General features: G+C 42.3%; 1 protein-coding gene across 5 annotated transcripts in view; it reads left to right on the forward strand.

Annotated features, from left to right (window-relative positions):
- The window catches only part of LOC111264161 (uncharacterized), a 134627-nt gene that overhangs the window by 78223 nt on the left and 28455 nt on the right, over positions 1 to 27949 (forward strand). Inside the window, exons 2-3 of one of the 5 annotated variants that reach the window (XR_015312584.1) lie at positions 13744 to 13926; positions 15657 to 15835. The exons of 2 other annotated variants lie outside the window; for them this stretch is intronic. The gene's annotated coding sequence lies outside the window, so the exon portion shown is untranslated. Of the gene's footprint in view, positions 1 to 4065; positions 4437 to 13743; positions 13927 to 15656; positions 15836 to 27949 lie in introns of those variants that run through there. 2 more of the 5 variants (XR_002682706.2, XR_002682705.2) reach the window with 2 other exon arrangements.

Here is a 27949-nt window from a genome sequence, read left to right on the forward strand (position 1 = left end):
TAAAAAGGTAAATAAGATACGCACGGATGGTTCAAAAATGGATAAACCTAATACCTTTAATATTTTCCAAAGTTAAAGGCATAAACATCGCAGCGTTCATTATGCATGAGGTTACTGTATCATTCTAGTTTGATCTTCAATACATTTGGCGTCGCTATTAGCATTAAAGCAACTCTCAACAATACTCAATAATGAAAGAAAGTTGTCCAACGCAGTATGCGCGATATCGTCTGTCTAAGCCCCGTCCTTCTCTTGCCTACATATGCCACTTCCTAGGGTACATAATGCCAGCTGGCAATTTGAATCATTAAGGGGATGGCTAAGAAAAGTGCTTGATAATAACATTTGCCCTTCAAGACTAATCCAAACATCGAGAAACATTCAACAAAAAAAAGGACACAAAGCTACGACAATTTTCAACGAGGCTGAAACTATGGTACCGAGTGGCGTCTTATGTCAGAAAACGTTATATAGAGATTTTTAGTATCTCTTCAGAAAATCAGTTGTTACTTACAGTTCTGACATTGAGCTGATAGTAACGTTAATCAAAGAGAGTTAATGCTAAACGTTTCATAGCTTTAGTGTTAAACGTATCACAATATGTATACGTTCTAATATTATTGTGGAAATTATCGATACCCCGAGAAATAACGAATAGTCGGAAACACTGTCAATTTTTTTTGCCATCTGACTATATTTGACTATTATTGCAAATAGTATATTATTTGCAAAATAAATTTGAAAGGATTACTAATTTACAACGTCTAACTTCCTGCGGCCAAGTTCTAAACAGCGTATCCGTCACAGTTAGTACGTCATTATTCAGTAAGATTACAAGACAATATCAGATGTTAGGCAATCGCACAAATGTTCATTGCACAGCGACTCCGAACGATTTGTTAAGCCAATATATTGCAAACGAGTTCCAACATTCAATAGCAATATTTAAGTGTGGCGGGATTTTCAAATTCTGTCAACTCGTAACGCCAGTCCCTTGTTGACCTTTCCGCGCTGGGATACAGGGAACTGGCGTACAACGCTGACCACACAGAAATAACCAGCAATGCTTTTTTTTTTTCAAAGCATCGTATACACCGAAAAGTGACAGCTTCCTATATGCAAAGTTGTGTAACTTATTTGCCGTAAATGCTTTCCACTGGTTCGCGCATACTCCCCGGTCAACATGGCAGTCTCGTCGCGTTCTCAAACGTGAGATTCTATTATACATTCAATCTATTATCTTAAATGGCAGCTGTAGTTCGATTTCACAACCGGCAATCGACCAGCTACAACTATCGGAAAACTACTAGGCCGCCGTATGAAGAACTCCAATACACTCTTCGAACTAGCTATGTGGGGTAAAGATGTCACCGTATCAATAATGTTTACCGCGAACTTACTTTGCCACCGCAAATCGGAGCAATTGTAGTATATTTCTATGCTAATCATGCGTGTGGAGGATAACGAAAAGCAAAAAGCCATGTATCGAGCTATTAGACGTACAATCACCAACGTGTATTTTTCCAATGCTGTGTGTACAAGAGGCCGAATATGTCTGGGCATAGATCTATGTCTATCAAATATGTATGCTTTACCGTGCCTGTTTCCCTATCCAACTAACCAGCCGTAGGCGAAAGGATAGAAAATAAATTGGTGACTTTGTGACTGCATCCGTTCCTAAAGAAACATCGGATCAGAGCAGTCATCTTGTGGTGTGAAGTCTAAGCCCGTTGGTCACGGCCTTCGATGAATAGCCAGACCAGATGTTTCAGTGAGGCGCGATACTCAAACACTTTGGGGTGGTCTCGAAGACCAAGCTGTTGATTATGCACCACTGCTGGCATGAGCAGAAGCAGACTGCGTTTTCGTTCATAGAATAGCATATGCATTGTATAGGCTTGTATGTGTTTAGCTATCTGATAGTATATGTATTATGTAGAGATCGTTGTATAGGTTTGTCGATGTGTGCGCGACTGAGCAAAATCGATATATCAATTAAAACGAATTTATGCTTCGGACTCGAACGTGGTCCGGGGACTTAGGTTAAAATGCTCGTATAATCTGTAAAGCATACAACAGAATCTCCGAGCGAAATGGGCTATCGGTACAACTGGGTCGATGTGGTGCACCTCAAAGAAAAAGGCTAAAGATGTGAAATTTCGGACCTTTGAAGGGTTCACTTGAATTCCACAAAATCTCAAAAATAAAGAATGTCAGCAGAACGAATAGGAAAACCTGTCACCCAACTGCTAGAAAATATTTGAATGAAGATGTTTAACCACGTGATCTGTCAAGGAACATGCGCAAGATGAAGCCGTCTAGAATGGATATTGACCAGACAGTTGCATGCATGCATATCAGATCGCGTCCAAATCTTGTCCGAAATTAGGAAAGAGCAAATAACGTTAATAAGTTATTCGGTGCTGGTTGCTTAAAGTTGCTTATTCAACCAATACAATCCTGATTATGTATGACAGGTGGAATGATTCCTGGCATAAAGGAAAAATATGAGGTTTTCTCACAGCAGACCTGCGCTCTGTTCCTCATGTACCAGTGATTTCGTCGGGGTATCGTCTTGGCCTCAAATTTACTGGCCAAAATGCATCCTGTAGAGCAATACACGTCATGAATAATGATTGTTCCAGGCGGAGCTCAGTATTGTGCGTACGGCTCTTATAATCTATGCGATTTTAAATGCAGTGTTGTCCGCACTTTCATCAATAGAGAACGAATCCTTAGTATCCCTTTACTCATTTGAAAAATATCAAAGTGAAACTTTTTCTTAAAATTAATTCTTTGCTTCTTGTCTTTTTGTTTAGTCTTCTAAGTAAATATGCTTTACATGCGAGCTTGGTTGCAATAAAGGTTAACCAGTTCGGATTTTTATTTAGAGGGACATCTCTAACCCTAGTTTTCACCTAAATTATAATTCCCCCTCCCCCCTCCCCCCTTTCTGGCGCTTCTCTTCCGTATACGACGGCTACCCCCAGGAGCAACGATGGCAAAAGCTAAAGCAACAAGCTTTCGAGCTCAAACACTTTGTTGTCGTCTTAAGAGATTTAAATTTAAAACTGATGCGTCTCGTCGCGTTTCAGTGTGTTCCTTTTCAATGTTGATGGGAAATTAGCTCATTCGATGTACCCCTTCTTCGATGAACTTTCTATTTTGCTATGAGCGGTGGGACCTGATTTCATAAACGGGTCGCCGGTGAACTACAATTAAAATAGTCTACTTTTGCCACCGAATCTTATGTGCTTTATCCAACGCTGAAGGAATATATTGATATTCGAAAAGGAATTAAAATCTATCTCTCTTTAGTATGGTGGCGAGACATTCCGGGCCAAGAAAGACTCAGGCAGTTTTAGCATTTAATGCTCAGATAGATAAAATTTAAGTCATTCGCTCATTTGGTTGTGTGACGTTTGAAAAACTTTTCACTGTTGACATCTTCCACTCAAGCGCAAGAAGAATGAGGTGGTTCTTCTCTAAACCCCTTATCGTTTTTTAGCGACTTACTCGCCATGAGGGCAAGCGATGCTTCACCAGTACAAGCCTCTCTGTCGAATGACGTACGCGCTTTGTTTGAGTCTCTTTTTAGTCGACGATGTGTATTCCTTGCATGTCTTTGTATTTTAGCCTGAGACTCGCACCTACGGCTACAGGGTACGCCATTCCTTTGTAAGATATTTCTACCTCCGCATTTTTTAATCATAGTTATAAGGATTCCACCGCGAGCAAAAAGATTTCCTGCAAAAAGGAAGACTGCAGGAAATCAAAAATTCGAAACGAAAAGCCTGCGTGTTTCCAATGCGAAAGAGGCGAGGCGATCCCAAAAGTTTGCTTTAAGTATCATCATTCTTAAGATATCTTCATCGAAATCGGCCATTGTCTAAGTGTAAGGCCAAGATGGCTGCTATTTATCTGCATTCGCACATAATCGCTAGTTGTAAATCACAGATGATCCCTCCATCAAACTGACGGCCGCTTCTTCCGACAAACCTACTTCCTTGATTACGCATCGACCTAACGCAACATTACCTAACCGCCCTCACTTGTGCTTTACAGAAATACTGCTCGTCGTATTTCGTGCCATCTGAGATCGAATAATCGTAAAAAAGCCGGGGACTACCCTTCAAAGAACGTCGGTATGCGCCGGTGATGCTTCAACGTACGATACTCTGAGGTTTTTCTGAGCAGAGCTAATAAAGTTCGGTTTTGTTTCCAACGGTTCGATTGTTCATTGCCTCATCGGTGGCGCTTCATCCCACTTCACCACGATTCTCGGCCGAGCTCCAACTTGGAGTATCACGGAAAGCGGTTGAGTTTCAGTTCAACTGAAACAGTTAAAAAGAAAAACAAACCATCGCCTTGATCTTTTTCACCATACAACTGTTAGATAACAGCAACTGGTGAGGGTTAAGCGAAGGGTACTTTGAAGTACAGAGAAACAGTTGGTCATTGCGAGTTTCAAGGGCTGTGCAATGTTTCAAATTAGTATTTGGTTCTAGTAAAGTTTAAACAGTGAATACACGTAGCGATCTTTAGGAGAATCCTGCTAATGAGTATAGCTACGCAATAAATAACATTAATTGACATGTTTACCGCTCTCGAAAACTCACATTGTATTATGAGCTATTCGACATCATGGTCGCGCATCGGTACCGCCCGGTGCAAAAGTAATTGCCCCTCAGGAATGATAAGGTGAATATCAGAGATGTATTCAAATCGTACAGGATTATAAGGGGTCATATGGAAAAGACCCTTTCTATAGTTAGCAATAACAGAAAAAAATCGTTCCCCGCTGACCCACGTTTGAACAGCTGGATTGATTATTACGCTTTAAATCGATAATAGTATATGTCAGTTTTTTTTTTTTTTTTTTTTTGTAGTAAATAGTATAAGAGAAAAGTTATAAATTCTATATTTGTACTTTGAAACAGTTTTTTTTTATATCGTATATGTTAAAGGCGTATCGAATTCTAAGTTCGCTCAAACCCCTTAAAGGTTGCTAATACTAAAGGACGCGTTGCTATGTCATCATTGTAAAATATTCGATTGACTAGAAACGTCCAGATAATAAGCTATACTTATAATTTATCACACTTTTCGCTATTTTCATCGTGTCGAATATGGCTCTTTCTAAATACTAAGCGCTTCGGGCAAGCCAAACCTGTGTTGTGACGATATTGCACCCCGTATTTGACCTATAATTCTGCCAGTCTTTATTGATCTTCAGTAGTAAGTATTGATTTTCAATACCATCTTGAGTAACAGCGCAATTCTTAACCTAAAAGCAGGAACTAGGTATGAGTGTTTTGTTTTGCTGTAGACAGCCGGCGAACGGATTTGGCATTAAGCGTCTCTTAAATATCTTCCCTCGCCTTTAACATTAGAGATATATATATATATATATATACGTTCTTTTCCAATTTAGTAACTGCGCTATTTGGCAATCGAGGCAGGAAACGCCAGAACAGAAATATCGACTTTATTTATCTATTTGCTAGTGTACTCAATACCGAGTGTGTATTACTTTTGGCTATTTTCTGCTGTCTACGTTCGGGTATCGAAATATTTGCGTTTTCACAATTTTCAAATCAGATGGCCTGGAGTCGTCTGGCCAAATTCAGCAATCTAACAGAGACCTCCCGGCATGCTGTAGGGTCTAATATTGTATACATAGGAGCATACGGCAATAACAGCGACAGCAGCAACTGCGTGCAGCGAGAGGTCTCCATTCGTTCGCGCGCGCGCGCGCGCGTAAAAGGACAGACGTAGAAACAGAAGCAGTACTAATTGCAACAGTTATAGGGGCATTTGTAGTTGTTATAGGAGCGATACTCAGCAGCAATATCAGGCGTAAAACTCATGTTGTTACAGCTGTAATAGCAGGCGCGAGTTCAGGAACCTTATCCTCGCCGCCTCAGCCGTTCAGCGGGTATAAACTTCAGCTATCTCCGGATCACTGATACGTTTGTAATTTTTCTTCAACTATTTCGTCGTCATCGTCATTTGATGATAACTCTCCAGACGACACCGCGATTACTACGTCGATAGCGTGATGTATTCGTAATAGCGCAATGTGTGCCTGCTAAGCCTACGTGGTGGCCTGGGTTAAAATGCCGGCGTCGCCAAGAAGTAATGGCTAAAGTACCGGACGTAACGCATGCAAAAATACTGCACCATGGCCATAGCTGCAGTACTCTAAATACTTTGGTATTTTTATGCGCTTTAATGACACCCAATCGGTGTGCGTTAATTGGCCATATGTAGTGTCTATGAAAGTATGCACCGGTTGGTCTCTAGAGTACAAGCCGTTGTCTTGGAAATAAACTCTGTCAGATTATAAGTATACAAGGACGTACGCTCATCTGAATATCTATGTGAAACAGAGACAGATTGTTTGTGCAGAACATTTAGTTTTAGTAATAGATACGATAGAACATAACTGTTTCAGCCGACAGTTTACGATCGCTTCTTGTAATTTTAACATAATAAAGACAATTCAAAATAACTATCTATTATATTCATACTAACACAGTTTATTTACAACGGAAACCGCGAAGTATTCATGGATTCTATACTATTTACCAAAATAGAACGCTATAATCTTGAGCGATAAACACAGTAGAAAAACGCTAAGTTTGCCTCCTCGCAGTGAATGTCCTTAAAACACATGTTAAGTTCAGTTAGTATCTGTCTACGAGCAAACAGGTCGACCGTAGAAGCTAATTCGGACGCTGACGGTAATCAGAGGACGGTTTCAGTCGGAAGGCCTGCGTGTGTAAACCCTTCGCATGTGTGTGTTCAACCCACCAATACGAGACGTGACTGGACGTTGAGTTTTTAGCACGAAAGTCCGACCAGACCGACTGTGGCATTCTCGACTCATTAACCGTACGCCCCTGCTACAGAATGACAGTCTCTTGCTTTAAGTAATTCCTGTCATCGATGCTCGGTACTTCGTAGAGGATTACCGTTCGCGTCAGTAATTAAGCATTAGCTATGACCAAGCTCTTTTTTTTTGCATTTTACTTATTGAGGCTATCCTGTTTAACAACACATTAATTAAATCTGTTTACTATATGTTGAGATTGTACAGGAACGGGCCGAATGGCTATGTAAAGCTTTGCACCGGGGCGATTGTTTATCACGGGCTGGTAGTTCATTTGGCAAATAAAGAGATTTGTTTATCGAAATCATAAATTTCCTCTGGCGGTTCGCCAGTTGGTAATGCTCAGTTTTTAGGTCGTGGTCGCATGTATTTCGGCCACCTGTCGTTCGCTTTGAATCGATCTGTGTTCCCTTAATGTTACCTCGGAAGACTCACAAACAGCCTACGTCACAGTGAGCAGGAACTGTGAATTCCATCTAACACCTTCGTAAGCCACTTTGCGCGCTATGTCCGGCTTTAGGTCTAAGCAACTATTGGACAACGTCACTGCTAATTTACAACCGCCGCGACACCGGAGGTACCATGAACATTTCATCATAGCGACAGTGGTAGCATGATGTAGTTTGGCTGATATAGCAGTAGAATACAGCCGTAACGGTATGCGGGACCGTCGACAGCAAAACGGAGCAATGATGATGGAAGTACTGGCAGAAAACGAAGATGACTCCACGAAGAGGAGGCCTATAGTTCAAGGAAACACACACGTAGACGCACGCTAATTTTCCGTGTTTACATATTGATCCGAAGGGGAGAGGTTAGACATCGGCAACATGACGTACAATCTATACAGTGTTATTATACCTCGCGGTTTGAAACGTGAAGTATCAATTAAACGACAACACTGCAGCAGATGATCGTTTTGTGGTTGGCGAGGCGCTTTTTTCGCCGACTTCAACTGAATGACCGACGAATCGGAAGTCGGACAAGGAACGGCCATAGAAATTCTAACAGAATCTACGAGCTGAACACAATAACTATTAGGCAACTATGGAAAAAAGAGAAAGAACACTGAACGCTGGAACCAAGCTGCGACGAGCTCGCTGTGCTTGGGCAGGCCATCGTCGGCCGCCCTGGGGGGCTGTCTCTGATTCGTTTGAGTATTCATGTAAAGCGACTCTGGTTCGGCTACGCGGCGGTCATAACTATTACACGATCCAATGAAGCCTATCGAAAAAATGTAATACAAACATTTATCGCTGGTACTTCGTAATTTGAGGAGTATGTTACTAATAAGAGATTGTTTTGTGTCTCATCTGTTAATGGCTGCGTAATTACGGTGCTGCGCGCACTCTAGATAACTGCTTCCAAGTAGTAAATGATCATTCGATCATTTTAATCAGCTAGTAATAACAAGATGGTTATTAATGGTGAAGACAAGAGCTACAGTGATACGGTGGCCATAAAATAACGATAAAAATGCTTAAAATTTTCTAAAAAAGAAAAACGCAAAATTTTTATTTTATTTGATAACGGCTCCATAGGGTAGTAAAACTATATATAATAGAAGTTTACAGTAACTCAAAGCTGTATTGTCCTCAACAGTCGTGACATAGTGGATTGGATTGACGGTTGGTTGGGTTGTCTATCGATTCTACAGCAGTAGAGTTGATCGTATTTTCCCATCTAGTAAAGTATAAGCTACATTATACATTTCGAGCTGCACGACGATTAACTTATTCATAGGACATATAGTATCCGAATGAAGAGCCAGCAGTATGACAGATAAGCCTTTAAACAGATAGCTTTATGGATTGTGGCGTTTATTCTGCTTATCTTTTTGATAGTAATGATACGTTACGAGGATGTAAACAATTCACCCTGTAATAGAGGTATTTGAAATCGACCCACTTGAATCTCCGTAACAACATACTAACAGTATGCTAGTATAATAATCATATAAATAAGTAGTTATATTTTTGTCAACTAGTTGCAGCCACAGAGGGGTCGTCTGCGTGTTCCTTTACGTAAAAACGAAACCGTTGTAAGTAGGAACGTGGATGTTTTATACATAACACGTATCTTTGACGGAAGCTACGTTGTCTATTGTGTACAACGCATTTGAGAGCGTTTTTTTTTTTCTGCCGCGAAACAAATACTGCGGGTACTGACTGTTTCGTTAGCTCTGCCAATTTCTTATGGACGTTTGCAGATTTCATTACTTCGATAGGACGTTCAGTTACGGACAACACCGCCAATCGGAGAAGCTGTCCGCTGAAACCTCTATCGCTGCTCTTTCAGCTTAATTAACTACAAGCTAAAATCTTTGTAATGCTGACAATTAGAACTATGCACTCAAATTGTGAGTATCTTATTAGACACACATTTACACCATGTAATCGTCGTCATGTGCTGCTATATACGGTAGTATTGTCAGTTGACGTGATAGCTTCAAGGCTATTTTGTGACGCTGTATGGTGAACATCCTTTTACCCGACAGCTTCTGATCAATGTCCATTCATCCGTGCCCGTGTATGTGCACGTATCAAAACATTCGTCACCCGAAAGAGTGCATCTTTGGTCTCTGTCATCCGCCCTTCCCTGGCCAGTTTGTAGAGTGCTCATCGCACTGAGTGAATAGTTCGTCGACTCACCGTCGTAATAACTTAGCGCGTTGTCAGAACACTAATACTCTGATTCTGGTGTAAGCTTCCAGCTGCTTTCTTCTGCTCAGCTTTGTTTCCAGCATCGTGACTCGCGATTCCTTTTTATTGCTTACCGCGCCACGTTTGTTGTCGGTTGTGGTCGCTTTTAACAAACACCATTAAACATCACTGTATTTAACACATGTACATACGAAGGCACACACACAGACAGACAGCACGCAGCTGCACGACCAAGCTCTATTTGGCAAGACGTCCGTATTCTTTCTACGGTAGATCGCAAACAGTCGTGTGTACTTCGTGCAGACCTCTCGTATTGATAGTCGACGAAGACCGCACTTCTTATTATGACCCATTGATGTTCCTCAATACTCACCGTTATTAGGAGCCCGCAATGGCGCTGTTTGCTCCGAGCAGCAGCAACAACAGGCATCATTAACTATTTTTAAATGTGTCGACATAGAATTAAATAAGAGATCGGAGGTCTCCTGCGAGTATCGTATACCGCCGGCCGTAACATTACGATTTTACACGTATTATGTCGTTTGTTGTCCGCTTTACTAGCGTTATATGTCTCCGTCAATGATCTAGCGTAAACCTGCTGAACAACCAGCTATCCGGCGACTAAGCGACGTTCTGTTCGATCGTGACCTCCAGGCGGCTGCCGTTGGGGTCACACCAACATCGCGGAGCGCCACTGCTTCTTGCGGTCGTTGTTTATGCCGTCCGTACCTTGTCGGAGGTGACGGCGGCGGCGGCGGCGGCGGCGGCGGCAGCAGCTGGCACTGATTGTGTTAATCCGGACGATGCTTCTCAGCTCAATATCTCGCAACGCATCTTCTGCGTCTGATTCGTACAGACATACGCAAGGTTTTAACGCTCACGTAGGTCTGACGGCTGCCGGTCAAGTAAAGAACATCACGAGTAGCAAAACGAGCAGAGAAAGGATAAAATGAACGAGCTGGTGCCGAAGGAACTAGCGAAAAAAAATCTCCTATCTCACCAACAGAGGGCATTTGCGTCAAATACGCAGAGAGTTATATATATACATATAAATGTGTAGCAACATAGATATTGAAGGCCAACCCAATGACGATATTAAGTCATATAAGGTCAAGCTATTAATATTACCAAAATGAATTATTTTAAATGATATCTTGACTAGTAGATGACGGTATACGTACGACATATTTTCATGGCTAGAAAGACATTAACGAACACTAGGCAGAAGAGATTGGCAATAGTTAAGACGCGTAAAAATCAAAGCTGAGACGGAATCGGCTGCAACACAAATATGTCTATGCGAAAAATACAGTATTTCTACATAGAAAATACAGTATGGATGACTCAGCCGTTAAATTCATTCGTTCTTATATGACTATACGAATGTCTGCATAGGACATTTTTGAAAGCCAAAAGCTGGCCCATTCTCTAGGTAACAGCCGTTATATTGACCGGCAGTTACTTTTATTGCAGTATGTAATTCTCGTTTTGGAACTCATCGTACTGACGTATACTTGAACGACGCCTTCTTCGACGCTTAGATACAAAAGGCCACTGTCAATCTCTTCCTACTTTGCTCACATAACGACATCGTTATAGGAACATATTTAAGGGGTAGTGTATATCTGTTTCGTATATTATTTTTTATTACTATTAACAACCAGACTTAGCACGTGTATTAGACGACGCATTTTTATTTGAAAACATGTTCGCCAGATAATTACAACCCGACGCGCGTATGCGAGAGCATATCTGAGCACATCTCACCTAGCTGCCATACAGATCAGATCGGATCACACAATCGGAAAATATAGAAAAGTTAGCGAGATTGTATATACGGTGGATACAAGGCGTACGCTAACCCGCTACCCGCGGCATAACGGACTAGCACGTCTCCTATGAGAAACAGCACCATACAAACGGAAAGGGTCCCTGAAAGAAACTAGCGCTCATCAAGCCGTTTCCCTCGTAGTTCGTCCCCGAGCCCTTAGAGCCACGGTTACATAACAGATCTCAAACATGGCGAACCTGCTTTGCGAAAAAAACCGACCGTCGTGCCAGTCGCCGCGTAATCTTTATTTATTGAAGGCGAACGCACCGCTAAATATCGCTTGTTGGCGTGGTGTCATGGGCCGCTCTCGTTACTCCAACTGTAATGTTGACTGTTGGCGACATTCGAGGCAATGACGGGGGCAGAAAAGACTGTAGAAGTTCACAGAAGCGTAAGAGGCTAAGGAACTCAAAGACACGCAGTTCACTTGTTGCCATCAGCAAACTTCAGAACCGCTGCTGGTGGTACACTATGCTGAAATAACGATGTTTAAAAAATCGCGGGAAAGGGCGAAAGATAAAGCGTGAGCCGTTGCTGTCGTCGTCGTCGTCGTCGTGCAGATGACAAGAAAAAGGACAGGAAGAGATTTTTTGAGGGCCGATAGGCTTCTACCTTCTGACTCTGGCCCTCGACGCCAGTGTCGTTAACATAGCAGCCCCTGTCACTGGTGCTCTCATCCAGCAAAAAGCCTATTGTGTATACGCTAAGAAAGCGAAAACAGAACCTACGCATGAAATACAAATACTAGATGAAGAAATCTATTACGAAGATAGGACAAGTTAGGTGCCTATAAAAACGTTTGCATCGGTGTCGCCAAGGCTTTAGCCACATGTTAACCGTTGGATAAGATCAAGAGTTTACTTCGTATGTTGTATTACTGTTACTATTGTCTTATACTAGTCAGAAGGGACGGATCTGATATGTAGCAAGTGTAGAATGATTAATAGATAAAAAGAAATGGGCTAGTTGCACTAGGGGTCATGTCCTATTTGAGCGGAAGTAGTATCTAATCTTTTGTAGCATATTGCGTATTTCCGACAAGGGTTTATTCCTCTTGGAGTTATTATCGTACTGAACGCATTTTCACATGTTTTTATGATAGTCGCTTTTATTGTCTTTACCCAGTGCATTTATTTTCTATTCCTTGAAATTGTTCCAGTGGCTTTACTGTTGGCCGTCCTTTTTTCCGATTACCAAATACAGGCACATAGTTATAACGATTGTCATCGTTAGACGCATCCAGCCTGGCTACGAAAGGCTGTCAGTGTAATATTTTTCCTTTTGAAAGCATCTGTGCTGCCCGATTACGAAATTTTTTGGCGCGACGATGAAAATTACTAATATATAGTCGTTCTGTTGCTCTCGGCTTCTATAAACCTATTTGCTTCTTTGTCTCCGTGCGCATTTTTCATATTTGTTTCGTTTGTTATTAATGTTGCTGCTTCATATATAGGTGTGTGTGTGTGTGTGTGTGTGTGTGTGTGTGTGTGTGTGTATGTGTGTGTGATACCCAGAGATCTGTCGTTGCTATTTTCGTTGTTCATCAGTTTAACCGTCGGAAGAGTCGTCTCGTCAGCGATACTAAATATAGTACACTAACTTTCTTCCATGTTGTCTTAATGCTCTCGGGCTAGTAAAAGCCTCTTCAGATGCCTTGTGTTAATGTATTACCGTTGCTGTATGGTCATTGTCGGTAATTGCAATGTCTCTGCACTAGAGGACTACGCTGAACCGGTCTTCAGTCCTGTCTGGATACGCGCAGCGGGCGCCGTGGCGATGGTGCTCTACCGAAAATCATGTCTGGTCATTTTCGGCAAGCCTACTTCTCCGCTCCTCGCACCGTTGCCATCCTAGCGAAACACCACAGATATTAGCGCGAGCACCTAGCTCGAATAGCTGACCTGCACCTATTTACCCGGTCATTAGAAAACCAGAGGTCCACCCCTGTCCGGTTACACGGCGACTGGCAAGAACCAGCTGAAGGCAGCAACAAGCGATTTCATTTAGTCTCAAGCAACTTGCGTCCGCTTAGTTTGTCCGGCTCCAAAACGATGCCGCAGTCCCCGGCAGGAGATATTCGTTTCCCCTCAAGTCAGGTTTTTTCTGACGCTGAAAGGAAGCGGCGCACTTTTTTCCAAATGAACAGCAGCAAGAGCGCATGCTCATTGCGGCTGAAGCACAAGTTCAATGTCTACAGGAATGGACGGTCATTTTTACTTATTGAGCTCAGTCTCCTGGTCGCGGTCGTCGCTATCCAGAAGATCAAATATAACAGCAAGCAAAGATTAGCTGCATTACTATAATTACGTATCCCTTAGTGTTACTACATGGACTGCTGTTGTTCCTTCTTCCAGGACTTGCGGAAGAAGCATTTTCTGCTGGACCGACCATCTCATATACTGTGTATCAGGCGCTGCTGTGGAAACGGGGTCTTCGTAAAATGCGGATGTTTACATGACAAAGAAGACGACTCACTTTTGATGAGTGATAGACAACAGAGCCAAAAAGGGAGCAGGTAGAGCTAAAACGACAGCTCGGTAAGATTTGTTTGCCTCGTTCATGCTTAAATATGACCTTCCCATTTTTTATTTAGTAAAATATAAGTATAAAGGGCCACGTAAAGGAACAATGTTTACACAGTTTAGGAGCTAATGTTAGTAATGGCGCTGTCCGGCGTCGAAACTTGAAATAGAGCTCATGCAGGCAAAGAATATTTCTAATTACGTTGCAGCGAAGCTAACCTGCCATTGACTTAACCGCTATCTCGTTGCAGCATAAAAGACTGGCTCTGGGCTTGAATTTCTGATTACCAGATCGTTAAATTTTTTACGGATTGTAGGATTCAGTTGTTGAAACTAGTTGCTCAAGGTTTTTTCAAGTTGAATAGTTGGCGCAACACCAATTTATAGAGTTAGGGAAATTCTATTGGTATATGAGTTGCTTTACAACTTACGCCAGATACTGGCGGCAAGCTACCCAAAAATTTAAGAAGCAAGAAACGGCCACGTTCCAAGTCTGTCGGGGTTAGAAAGTAACAGCAAAACTACTCGGCGTCAAACAATAGCTACTATATTTACCTACTCGTTCAAAAAACGACTACAACGAACGCACTTCAGGCGAATGATTTCAATATTGATGTGAAACAAATTCCTGACCTGATGATTTACAGATTTTCTTCAAACGTGGCCGATTATATTGGCGTTAGTCGGCACTGGTTCTTTGCGTAGTAAATAACTTAATATATTAACTTGATCTTCGAAAGAGTCCTGAATACTAACGCATCATATAACACGTATTACAGTAAATAAGTACAAGTGACACGGCTATATCAACTTAGAGTCAGTGACGGAAATTAAGTTGTCTACGGCTGTACCTAATAGTACGCACTACTTTAACGCCGTTCGAAGAGAAGAAAAAAGCCGGCTGCGTCGCCTATCACTTTAAGCGCTGAATATCGAGGTGGGAGAATTTGCCCTTCAATTTGTGACTGTATTTTTAAACATGGTTTAAAAGGAGATGTAACGTTTCTGTAACTGTATTACTTGTCGTCGTTCTGCGTATGTCTATAGAGATGCGTACTACTTACAATTGTATGTACTATATGTAAATCGGAACGGTGTTATGCAATAATAGCGGCTAAGCAATAGACTGATAATACTCGTCGACAAGTGCCGCATATACAAATCTTTAGTTAAATGTATATAGAACCAAATCTACATCGTTACATTGGTAGTGTTGGTTAGTCTCACTATATACCCGCAGACGAGAAAGAGAGGCCTACCATTAGTCTGTATAACAGCATACGCTGAAATTCGTATAGACCAACTCCAAAAGCGCTTGTGCCCTCCAGCTGACGTGTAAATACCTGCATTTCTCTATAAGCTTAATACATATAGACCTTGTGCTCTAATATCTATCATTGTCGTAGACTGATACGACACAACACCTTCGCAGCACCCCTTACTTGTCCTATGAAGATGTTGGTTTTGCATGTAGACAGTGACCTAGTCGATCCCTGATATTCTGGTCTGCTGAATCTGACTAGAAGATACACGAGGTAAATCGTTGGATTGAAATCAGAGTTACTTTCCATTTATATTCTACCTTGCTAAAACTTTTAAAATTTTAGTTCAAAACTTGAACAGATAGTTAATATAATATTAATAATAACTAAGCATAATAATGTTTAGTCGGACGAATATTTTTTGTGCAGAAGGGATGCGTTTTGTACACGGATAGATAGAAGCGAGACTATTTCGTTTTTAAGGTTCTGCCTACTATGTCGGCCTCAACGCAAGTGCAGCTCGGCCCCTGCCAAGTGGTTCATGGTAGTAATCGTCATGACTAAACACAGAGGTTAATAAAGAAGCTTCACAACGAGGGATGAGGTTAGGTGTTATATAGCCCCATACACTTATGGATCTATTCTGCTGAAACTGCACAATGGTGAGTACACGAGAAAAAAGAAATGCTAGCTATTTTTGCTATACCTTCTATAACTTAGGCATTTCACCTGGCGTTGAAGAGACGCGTGTAGAGTCAGCAACGTGGGTCACAACTTATTGATTGAGAGCACCACATTTTTATAAAGCTTTCATTGTTTTCAATTAAAGTCGTCAGCTTAGCCGGCTCCTGAAGTGCAATGTTCTTCTCTAAGTGTTACCTTGCTGTTGGTTGTTTTATTGCCCATCAGCGGCACTCTCTATTGTCCTGGAAGTTCTGAGAGGTCAACTAATTTACACAATCGACGCGCATTCCCTAGCACAAGGTGGTATTTTGCGTACCGTAAAGCTTATCTATGGAGAAACATGCCGGAACTGCCTCGCTTAGCCCGGTAGCGCCGTTACGTCCGGTCCAATAGAGCAAGATGCAGCGAAACATGAGTGTGCATATATTGTGGATGGGAAAAATCTGGCCAGAACCGTTTTTCGTAGCTGGTCTGCGGCTGGAAACTTTGACATGCAGTATAAATACAGAGCTATAAACATCGTTCTGGTTACCTACTGCCGCAACAGGCTGCACTAGGGAATGGTGCTCTTTTTATGGACACTTTACATAGACAGTCTAGACGGTAAACGAGCAATCCTATAAAGCTATTAGGTTTTCGCTAATAGTCTACAAGATTTAGCATTGCTTACCTGTTAAGTAAGGTGCCAAAACGACAGATGTAGAGGGCAGTTGCTGCTATTCATTCGACTTGAAGCCAGTACAAGTCATCAGTAAGGTCATTATATATCCGCGCGGTTCTCTGAAGTCGCAGAGATTTGGTTCAATTATAGTTATTCTACTTGTTCTTCTTAAAGTTTCATTTACTAGAATGTCGAGCATGATCATGTTTGCGTCTGATCGTTTGGACAACGTTTGGTTCGGCCGGCTTGTTTTTTTACTGATCACTCCATTGTCAAAGCACTTAGTCCAATGAATAGAAAGATTTGAAGCATATATTTAAACTGTCAAGTTCATACTTCTGCGCTAGGTTTCATGTACAAGGAAAACAAACATTCAACTGATCGCAGTAATAATTTGACAAATCCTAGGCAAAACTCTTCTATCAGGACACCCTTTCAACGAATCTAGTTAGAGTGTCGCATTCCGGTAATGTCTAGTTGGCCTTCCTTTCCAACATTATACTATACACATGGCATTGTTACTGCTGTCCTATGCGGAACAGGGACAGAAACGCTTTAGATAAGTCACATTCGTTGATTTTTATTTACCAGCTTTTCTAAGATTTATTCGACAACAAAACAAACTGACAGGGATCTGCCATAAGCCATTAGTTCAAAAAGCTTTTTGTTGTGCCATGACGTCTTTTGTCGGCTATCGTACAGTGGCGCGTTGTAGCAAATTATAGAAGAAACTACGTGTTGTTGTATCGTTCTAGTCACAAAAGTGCTGCATACTAGCGGGTTGATGCCCAACTGAGATAAGCACGACTGATGCGTGAAACTACGAAGCTGCTGTTAAGCTAAAGAGCGGCGCATCGACAGACAACAGGTAACAAGTAGATACCATATAGATAAGCCACAGATTTGGTAGAGAGTTTGGCAGGCAGGGCGTCAGCCGACGGCAGGTGCTGGGATTATCATTGAGTCCGGGAGTCATGGAGGGCCTATACTAGCACCAATGGCTAGAGTAAAGTCGCTGGCATTTTTTTAGCGTCGAGCGATGTTGGCTCGCTTGTTGTTGCCTCGTGTCGTTATTGCTGTTTCCGTATCGGCATCTGTTCGTTATACGAACGTGAACATGTAAGCACAACCACACCGCTGTCGACGATGGACATCGGAGCTTTCAGGAAAAAAACGAAGAAGACCGATTTCATGGCTCCGACACCTTCACGGTATACGCTCCAGCGCCAAGACAACTAGAAGCTGATATTCTCAGACGACACTTCAACGGAATACCGTGGACTGCGTTGCAGCAGCGATCTACGATACCGCCGCGACTCTAGTCGAGCATCTTACCTGAAAAGCTGTAGGAGACAAACAGAATTGGGCGCAAAAGGGGAAGACAACATAATCGAGAAGCTAAAGAAGGAAAATAAAACAACGAAAATGCACACGAACATTCAAGCAGGAATCAAGTATATGTATATATATATAATCAAAGGAAAAGAGAAAAGCAAGAGAGCAAAGGATTAAATCGCAGTTGCAGTAGCTATAGGGTCATTATATGCTGTCTAAGGATCGAGTGTAATGACGTAGTAACGCGTATATGCTACGGGTATTAGCCACCAAACTTCTGCATTGCTACAAGGGCAGCGATGTTATGGCTGGGCTACCTGCTGAGAACACTTAGTCGGATGAACAGGCCTGCAAATGCCAAGAAATTACCTATTCAATAGCAGACACAATCTTGTAGATAGTGGGCGGTGTCCTCTTGACCATCTCGTTTTTGGTTCACCATCTGCTATGATGGTAACGACTCTTCTGAACACCTCTGAACGAATACTTTGATCGGTACTCGTGCCTGTCAACTGCTACGACGTTATAACCACTATAAGCTATGCCAGAAATTGGATGATGCTACGGTGTTATTTACCAGCGACGGCGACAGTTGTTATGGCGGTGGCCTTCGTCTTCGAAGTCAAAATAAAACGATGTTATCCGGACCGGCTTTACATCTATGAACACGATTCGTTGTCAAGGTAAGTTGCGATTTGGTCTCGATAGCAACAGTTGTGCATAACAACGGACGCATTAACTATCTTTGACGACACTGCCTGGACGTTTACGGAAATCATTAGTTATTACATTATTATGTTTATCAACTAAACGAAGTATATAAACGGCTGCAATGTGCTCTCAATTTACTGAAGCAACTCGTTGAAACGTTGGTAAAAGAATCAATAGAGATAGGTCTGATGTCGTTTTCGATATCCATCCACTGATACAGAGAATTAGATATTGCTGCGTTTGTTACAAACCTAGTGACCATTTCGTTAAAGCTGAAATCATTGCTCATAGCGAATCCACGCAACATAATTCCACTTGCACGAACTGCAGGATGAGTACCGAGCAAGCATTTCGAATTTGCTTGCTCATGGGAAAGAAGTCCTCCGTCGTCGATCTGCCGGGCCCGGTACTCGTCAGGCCGTGATTCACTCTACAATAGTTGTACACGATAACCATGCTTGCATGGATAGGTACCACGCTAGTTTTGGTACTTTTTAGTCAACAGTTGACCTAGCCTGTCAGTGTCCTAGTCGTTAACCGTTATCGTCCTTGATTTGGATTACTAGGCTAGGAGACAACTACATATATACAGGCTCAACTATGTAGCAGTCTCTTCCTCCACGTAGTTCATTCAGTGGATCAGACATATGTATTATAGAATGTAAGAAGGTCACGAAACAGAAAACGAAAGGCAGCTTTGTAAGTGGTCTGGTTAGAAACAGTTAAAAGCATCTTGTTGGGCAGACCGGATTCGCAGCTATGCTTCAGTAACATATAATTAAGAAAAACGTTTTAGAGTAATAAAAAAAAACTCCAACAAATGACATTCACCCTGTACATGTAATATTTATGTTTTTTATGAACCTTTGTAGTTCTTCTACGTGCGAAGTGTGAAGGCTTCTTATACTCGCTAATAATATTAATGCGTGCCGAAGATATGATTAATTAAAACCTCTTCACATGTACGCAAGTATCAATGTGGTTAGTTTGAGCTGGCCGGTACGACAGAAACGCAATCGAGTGACACTGCGGTAGTTCTCACCAAAAGGGCATCTTTCACCATTTGTCGAATGTAAACATGTTGTATCGGCAGCATTGTGACTTCGTTGATGGGGATCACGATTTCAACGATCCGCTGCTACCGCAACCAGCTCCGCCTATACCGCGGTCCGATTTGCATCGCTTGCTTGAAGCTTTTGAGTGTTTGGCCCTGAGCCAGAAAAGACTTGTACTAGCTCTTCTTTGTTTCGAGAATGCATACGGCAGATAGCATATAACGGGCTAGCTGGCTGATTCTTCGTTGGATTATCGTATGTCTCCAAACGTCTACAGGATAGTATTCATCGACCCACTCGTTCAGTTGTTCTTTGCGGCTTCCCAGGAGGAAGTACTGCTTGACGCAGTATAAATCGTACCATTTCGAGATATTCCAGCATTATGAAGCAGAGAAATGTAGCAGTCTCGAAGTCTCGTTGTAGCAGCATTGTTATTCAAGTTGTTGTTATTGTAGAAGATGCGAACGGATCGACAACAGGCCGAACAAACTGACTACCTTAAACAAACGAATCGTAAACCCCAGTCGCTCACGTAGATTCGATCGTCCCTACTTTTCTCGTCCTGGCCCTAGCTTTGGCCCAAAAAAGCTTCTTCATTAACCGAAATAGAGCCGACGCGAGAGTGACATACGTATGGAGATGCGCAAAAGCGCCAAAGGTGTTGTGCGAAACTTCCAAGGCAGGCGAGCTATATCGCGGCGACCAACCTAAAAGCTGGAGGCCTGCGTCTAATGAATGTCACGTCGGTGATGAAAAATGGTCTCGAAGGATGACGTCTGTAGAAAATAGGGAGGAAGAAGAGAAGCGCAGTAGAAAAGCGGGAAGAAAGGCAAGGAACGAACGACTGAAAGAAAAAAGTTTTCATAGGCAAACGGCGAAACCATTGCAAAATACAACCTAGTGTTACATAAATACTTTTTCAGATCGGGTCGACCCGATTCGTGCCATTTGCGTAATGATGTGTAGATACAGCGAAGTTTTGTACACGTGTGGCTTTATCACACTGGTAAATAACATGTGGCGGTCCCCAACCCGTTTTGCCACCTATGTACCCGACATCTGTTCCTTCGCCGTGGACAAGGAGACGAGAAGGCTACGAAGGCCGAACTGCTTGCCTGGCCCATTAACACAGTAGGCCACAAGGGGGTGTCGAGAGAAACCGATGTCGCACAAGCTTCGCCCCCACGCTTTGTAACGCCAAGGCAAAAGGCTGACTAGGTAAAGGGAACGCAGAGCGGTATTGTAACATAGAGCAGCCAGCGTAAGCAGTTTTATATGAGACGGATATCTTTCAGTGTTGTTGGGCCACGGCGTTTTGGCACCGACAAGAGGATCGAGCGCGCATGGCGGTGATCCGTGGGCATTGCAGTTTTGCGAAACGCGATGACAGTGGCGACGATGACGGCGGCGACGCTGAAGACGGATCGGAAGGAAAAAAGGGTCTGGCGTAAAAGCAACACAAACGATACTACGTTAAGCCGAAGCCCCTTTATAACAATAGTTGATGCATATAAAATGGCGCTTGCACCCATGAATTCAGAAATGTATTATGTGTAGCGTTATGATAGATCCTGCCGTTCGTGCGTTCGCTGCTGCCGTATGACGAGCACTATGTGATAGTCCACAGCGGCACTTTCTCGCTATAACTGAACATGCAACCAAACGTAAAGCGGAGAACGATATTTACCAAAAGGTTGTGGACAATGCCTGTGTTTGATGTAGAAGTAAGGGAGGACTGTACTGTGCATTGCGACTCTGTGTGTGAGTGCCCTGGATATTAAGATATATATATATAGTCCTACATACACGCGCCTATGCGAAGGGCATATACGGCGCGACTCCACCGCATACGACGACGCATCGAACAGGCGTTTGCTTCATTGTTGTGCGTTTGCATATTTATTACATGTGTAGTAAGAGACCGAAGTGGTAAGGAAGGAAAAACCAGATTCTCCTAGTACGTTTATGACAATGGCCACGGTATTTAGAGTGTATCGGAATATTCAACCGATGCGTCAGGCTTGTAGGTGGAAGATCATTTAATGATTTAGCCAGAACATCAGACGTCGTGTATTTTGCTCATTTGTAATTCTCGTTAGACTTTAGCAATAAGAGAACATAACAGTTGTTCTTTATAACGTGTGGAGCAGTACTGGGTTGTCTCAAAGTGATTTAATAACAACGGCCTTTAGACCCGCTTCGAGAAAAAGAATAGCAAGACGTAGGATAGAAAACAATTACGTTGATTAAGTTACAGCTCGAGTCCTACACCGTGCGATAGACTAATAGTTTATCTCTGTACAAGAGCACCCTGTTCGACATAGGGGTGAATGTTTTATTGAATCGTTACTAAGTTGCTGTAGTTTTTCGCACAAAAAATCCGATTGTCAATCAGCATACGCTTTTTTTCATTGTAAATAACAAACAATGAACGGTCCAATCTTGAGTTTTATTCAAGTTATCATCAAAACCTCTTCCTTCAATATGCAACGATAATTCCATATGCGAGTGTCTCTAGCGAGTATTAAGACGCTCAGATAGATAAATTCATCTATTTTCATTCTCAACTCAGCGTGCTTATAGAAAATGACCACGCCTAGTATTCAAAACTGGTTAGTTCAGTCTGTGCACCCAGCAGATCTTCAACAGAAAAGACAAAGAGAGATAACCACTGCGAAGAATACTCGATTTTCAAAATCTTTAATTTATCTGTTGCCAGGCCCTATATGTGGCTTCGGAAGAGGAAGCTTTCAAGCGAGTACCGCTAGGGGCTGTACAACTACATCGAATTCTACGTTCCCAACGATCGTACGCTATGAAAGTGTGGAGGCGACGTTGTTATAAGTATGCTTGTGATTTGAGCTGGACCCTTCAGTAGAGGCAAAGAGGCAAATAGAAGGGTAAGTGATAAACATTAAAAGGTTATATGATCAGATTCGTTGTGATCCAGGGTTACATAATATAACCAACTTTGCAGTTGTATCTAGCAATTCTATCGAATGCTTTCTGAGGAAGCTCGTGCTTATATCCATGCGACCGTCGTGTATTAGGATGGGATAATGGCCGGCTAATGGCCAGGTCGACACATTCCCTGTTTTACATCCGTTCCTCCATGCCTTTCACCTTTGACAACCTTTGCCCTCGTGCGTCTTTCACCCACGTTATCAGGACTGGGCAACTGTTCTACCTTTTCCCCTCCAGAATGATAACGCGAGTATCCTCCCTCGTCAGCGGGTTGAGGCTTCTGCAGTTTTACGACGGCGACGATTTTCGTTCGCATTTGCATGAAGGTTAGATGTACAACAAAGGCTTCCGAGAATATTGGGTCGGACTCCTGCAACTTGCCGGCCACTCACTGTTGGCCCACAAGTGATGAAAGTCATATTTCCGAAGGATACTTTTCTCGAATGTTCTTGCTACTTCCGACTTCGCTGTTGTACTTTTAATGTATTAAACGTTAAGCCTATATATATGGTCGTGCCACAGATTTAGCGTGAGATATATGCTTAGCTTAGGAAATATATATATATATATACAGCTGTAGAAATATTACAAACTGGTTACTACTTTAAATTAATATGCACGTATTTTGCGGTTTGCTTCAATCAAGAATGTCATTTTACATCACTACTGAAGATATTCTAGTCCAGTGGTTTTCCAAATAAGTGTACAATACATGTGCCAATGAAAAAGAACTTCACTTCCTAAGGTTTGGATGAAACACAATTCGGGGGACATGATACTTTATTTTACTATCTGTTTCACTTAAATCCATATAAATTTGTATAAACTGAAGGGTCCTTCATTAGAATACGTACTAGTTTAGTAGTACAACTACAATCCACAGTCTATGACTTGACCTCTTATATAAATAGACTCACTAGATGAACATCCCCTCAACAGTGAATTGAAGTTTGCCTAAGAAATTGTTGTTCCTCGATTTCATGTGTACCTGAAAGCTTGAACCTAGCTGAATCATTAGCGCCCGGTTGAAGGTCCTGCATACATTGGTCGGGACGGAGTCGAAGAGGTTAGTGGCCAATGTGTTTTATTTAGTTCGGCCTTCTGAAGATCCATTTGTTTTTCAACTGATTCCATTCCTTCCGTCGTTTACGGCCGCGGGTACGACAACCTCGCCAAAATCCTTCAGGGCTACTCCTAGATGGTTTGTCGACCCAAACAGTTTGGCCTGAAACGTTTACAGATATGCCTAGGGTCTCAAAGCCATTCTTACTAAAATGACGTGTTTTATATATTTAGACACCCACAGTTTGCGGCAAATAATTGTTGCTTAACCAAAGAAACTGTATTCAGAACGCCTCATATAGATATAATGTCACGATAAAGAAACGAATCAGTGTTCATCGTTTCGGGATCGCGAAGGCGTAATGTTTCGCATTTATGATTAGGCTTACTCTACTGATTATCGGACTGATTCTTCTCTCTTGGCAGATTTGATCTGTTGTTTTTATTTTGTCTAATATCGTTACCTTACGTTTATTCTTTTGTCGACGAGCATTTTCGAACGGATAGAAGGAGTTACGAGATCGTCCAAGCATATATATATATTAGTACGGAAGACGTATAAAAACATATACGTCCTCCGTACTAACTAGCAGCTAGGTAGCAACTAGGTTCCGTATTGCAGAAGTCACTGTGCGCAGGCACTGTGTATGATAGCAAAGTGCATTGGTCCGTGTAGTACCTGTGTACTTCAAAATAACATAATTCATATTTTAGGGACCCATACTGTTTACTGATTAATCATCATAGAGAGACTTCTACGACATGTTGTATTTTGCGCACACAGACAGGCCCATATACGTTACTAAAGATCTATTAAAACTATTTCGGCGGCTGTTGCGGAAACGTAAAGTCAGCGGTCCTGCAACGTCATTGGCGAATAGGACTGGTCTTTTTACGGAGTATATACTACGAACCAAATGTTCAGGCAAAAATAGTGGTGGAACATTTGTAGTGACCCGTGAAGTGGTGCCGCTTCTTGGCAATACCCCAGAGTCAGATTCGGGGTCGACACCATAGGAATATGTTCGCCTTAGCAGAGGCAGAGCAGGACAACATGAAAGCACCGGTTGTTCACCATCCAACCAGTGAAACCAGGCGGAAGTCCAGTGGGTGTCCACCGAGAAGGAGGAGCTAACGCGACCGAAGCAAAGTAACTAACGCAGAATATGACCGACTTGCATGCTCATATGTGTGCTGCGTTCGTATTTGTCTATAGGAGTCCCATAACAAAATCATATCGTCGTCGGCTGGAGCAGCCACCTATCGCCACTGTTAAGAAAGGACGCTGTAGTAGTGCAAAAGTGAAGAGACAGTATTCTGTCAGAAGCTCAGAGAAACGGAAAATGCCGATATGAACTAACGTATTTTTCACGTGGTACATTTCGACTCTCGTTGAGCATTAACTAGAAATCGCAAATCTATCCCACATGGATTAGAAGCAGATACAGCGACGCCGTAGTAAAATACCCTGTTCCGAACAAAACACATCAGGGGAACAGTCTCTCCGACCTGTGCTGTATAGTTATAGTTACTATAAGTTATTGGCTTATCGATAGACAAATCAAATAGATTACTGTTTCTTTTTTTTTTTTTTTTATTTTTAAGATTCTTCTGGTGCTCGCCTGTTTCGCAAAATGAAGCCTTAAAGTCGTGTAGCGTGACGTGCCTGAATATAAATGACGTGAGCTTCACCTAGAATTGCGCATTGCAAGGTATGCTGTATACCGATGCCTTTGAGCAAAACAACAAAAAGGCTGAATAGCTAAAACCCAGTTAAATGTTTTTTTGGAGCTAGCATTTCTGTATCGAAAAGCTAGCTGGAAAAGGGTAGCCGGATTCTCGTCGGGTTTCTTCATCTAAAACCACGTTAAAACAATCCTAATTTAAAATTTTGAGACGGTTTGCCCTATGAACTCTGTATATCCGCACAGGATATCGGTGCCACTTGTAAGACGGGTCGTATTCTACCTGCTTTTCGTTTGGATTAGTCCACAGTCGTCTTCCCAGGAAACAACATCACAGGGTCAACTAACGGCGTCTATTTCCGGTAGGACTTCGTCGGCGACCAAGCTTGCTTCGGCTCAGACTGTCCTGCAGTCTTATGGTTTTCACTTGCACTGGCAGTTGAGCCTGTGTGGCCGTGTTCGCGTTACATTAAGTTTTGTTAGGGCCATCTAAGCCTTTGGAGATAGCCGGCTCGCGCTATAATCGGATGGAGATGGAAACTGCAGACAGGTTTAAGGCCTAAAGGCTGTTTTTCCGTTGGGGACTAGATAGCTAAAAGGATGAACCGATGCCCTCCAGTACAATAACAAACTGTTTGCGATTGTATACGCCTTACGGCGCAACGACGGCCCGATTGTCCAAAAAAGAGAAGGAGTGACTTTACTGAAGTGTTTCAGTAGCACATGGTTGAATGACTGACATTTCATCATTCAATTAGGTACAATTATGACACGAAAGATGCAATATGTCTCGAAATCTTTCTGAAACGTGAAAAAATGGATCTGTCACCAAATAGGGACCCAAGAGTTAGAGAGGGGATAGGACATAGTTTGCAACTGATCGCTTTCTGCTGTTATTGTTGTATTAGCTAAGGTGAAGTCCAAACAAAAGTTACAGTACAGACTAACTGTATGAGGCTTTGAAGGTAACCAATCTGCAGATAACGGTAACGATATCCGAAGTTAACGGCTACAAATAATGCAGTCCGTGTCCATTTTGGAATGCGCCCTTTAGACTGCTCGACCAGTGCAAATCCGCAGGACTTAATTTTCTGCTTGTATCATGCAATCGGCATTACTACCACATCATCTTGAATGGCTATCATGAGCAGTATCTTTTACCTGAAACAGACCCTAATATAGATCCCGTAAGACCCTATACCAACAACTAACATCGTATTACTCGCTTCATTATAACACTACGAGAAAAAAACTGGACCTAACAATAGATAGAAGTAGGATAAAACATCTATTCATTTAGAATATGCTTATGGAGAGAAAGCACATTGAGTGCACATAGTCATTAAAACGGCAATCAATGTATCAATTGATTTAAGGAGTGAGCACAAGGTACTGCTTATGTCCTATAGTGTTGCGAATTAAGTCTAGCATGTCGACAGCGATCGTGGAGGCAGGATATTCCGTCGGATCTCCCTTGCCTCTCCACCAGGAGACAGGCGGTTCGAGGGCGAGTAATGCTTCCGCCGATGAGTTAGCGACGCGTAACTCGCTCCGCGCCTCTTTTCCGCGGCCTTCGTTCGTTTCTACTATGAGAAGCTAAATTTGGAACTGGTGGATCACGACTGACGGCCGAGGACAGATTGGTGGGCCATCATCGGTCGGTTAGTTACAGCTAGTTACTTTGGTCACACAACGTGACCAAAAAGGTTTTCCTACTGTCCCAGAGCCGGCTCATAGAGAACACATCGATACTATAAAATATCTTCTATTAGACCAAAGTTTAAAATTTGGCGCCACAAAGAGGAATATGGCTAAAAGCATACGGGCATTTTTTTGCTAACAGCCCAAGCTAAATGCGTTTCTATGGATCCACAATACGAAATACATTGCCACCTTATACGGAACTGCGGTACATATAGTACAATCTAAGCCTACAAGGATGAATGATCAATGACAGTTTGAAGCACTATGAAATACCGTTGAGGTTAAATAAAGGCGGCGCTTTAGTTCGACAATCGGCCAAAATACAGCCAAATGCTAAAAACCGTATGAAAAAGGATGAGCATATGATTGCTGGTGATAGGCAACATGCTAATCACCACGGACATCACCCACCAAGGAATAAGATAGGATCGATTTTCGAAGCAAAGAGGCCCTGCGAAAGAACGACGTGTTCCTTAGGGTCTATGTGGGTCGAGACATGTGTAACACTGCAGCAGCTATCGATCAGGCGAGCAGGACGCCGACGCATAATAGCTCTTCGACAACGGGTTAAACAAGGTGGCGTTGAACTAGAGTTCTTCTTTTAATCCTTCGTTCGCTTACTATCGCGCTGTTGCTCTTAAAAGCAGCCAGCTTAAAATTAGCAGTCGGATTCAGCAGCTTTGAGCTAATCAACACTACGCGTGTATGTAATATATATAGAAGATTCGATGGTGCATATTATTTTTTTGTTGCTCCATTGTCTTTCTAACGTGTGTCAGTTAAAAAGACCCAACTTGAAGATTTCACACCAAAACCATTGACCGATTAATGAAAAACCATGCATATTAGCAACGAGGTAACAAGCAATAAGCAAGACGAATAGGGTGGGGCTCCACACAAACTGGAACTTGATAA

The sequence above is a fragment of the Varroa jacobsoni genome, unplaced genomic scaffold, assembly GCF_002532875.2.
Source record: "Varroa jacobsoni isolate VJ856 unplaced genomic scaffold, vjacob_1.0 scaffold_824, whole genome shotgun sequence".
Taxonomy (NCBI): domain Eukaryota; kingdom Metazoa; phylum Arthropoda; class Arachnida; order Mesostigmata; family Varroidae; genus Varroa; species Varroa jacobsoni.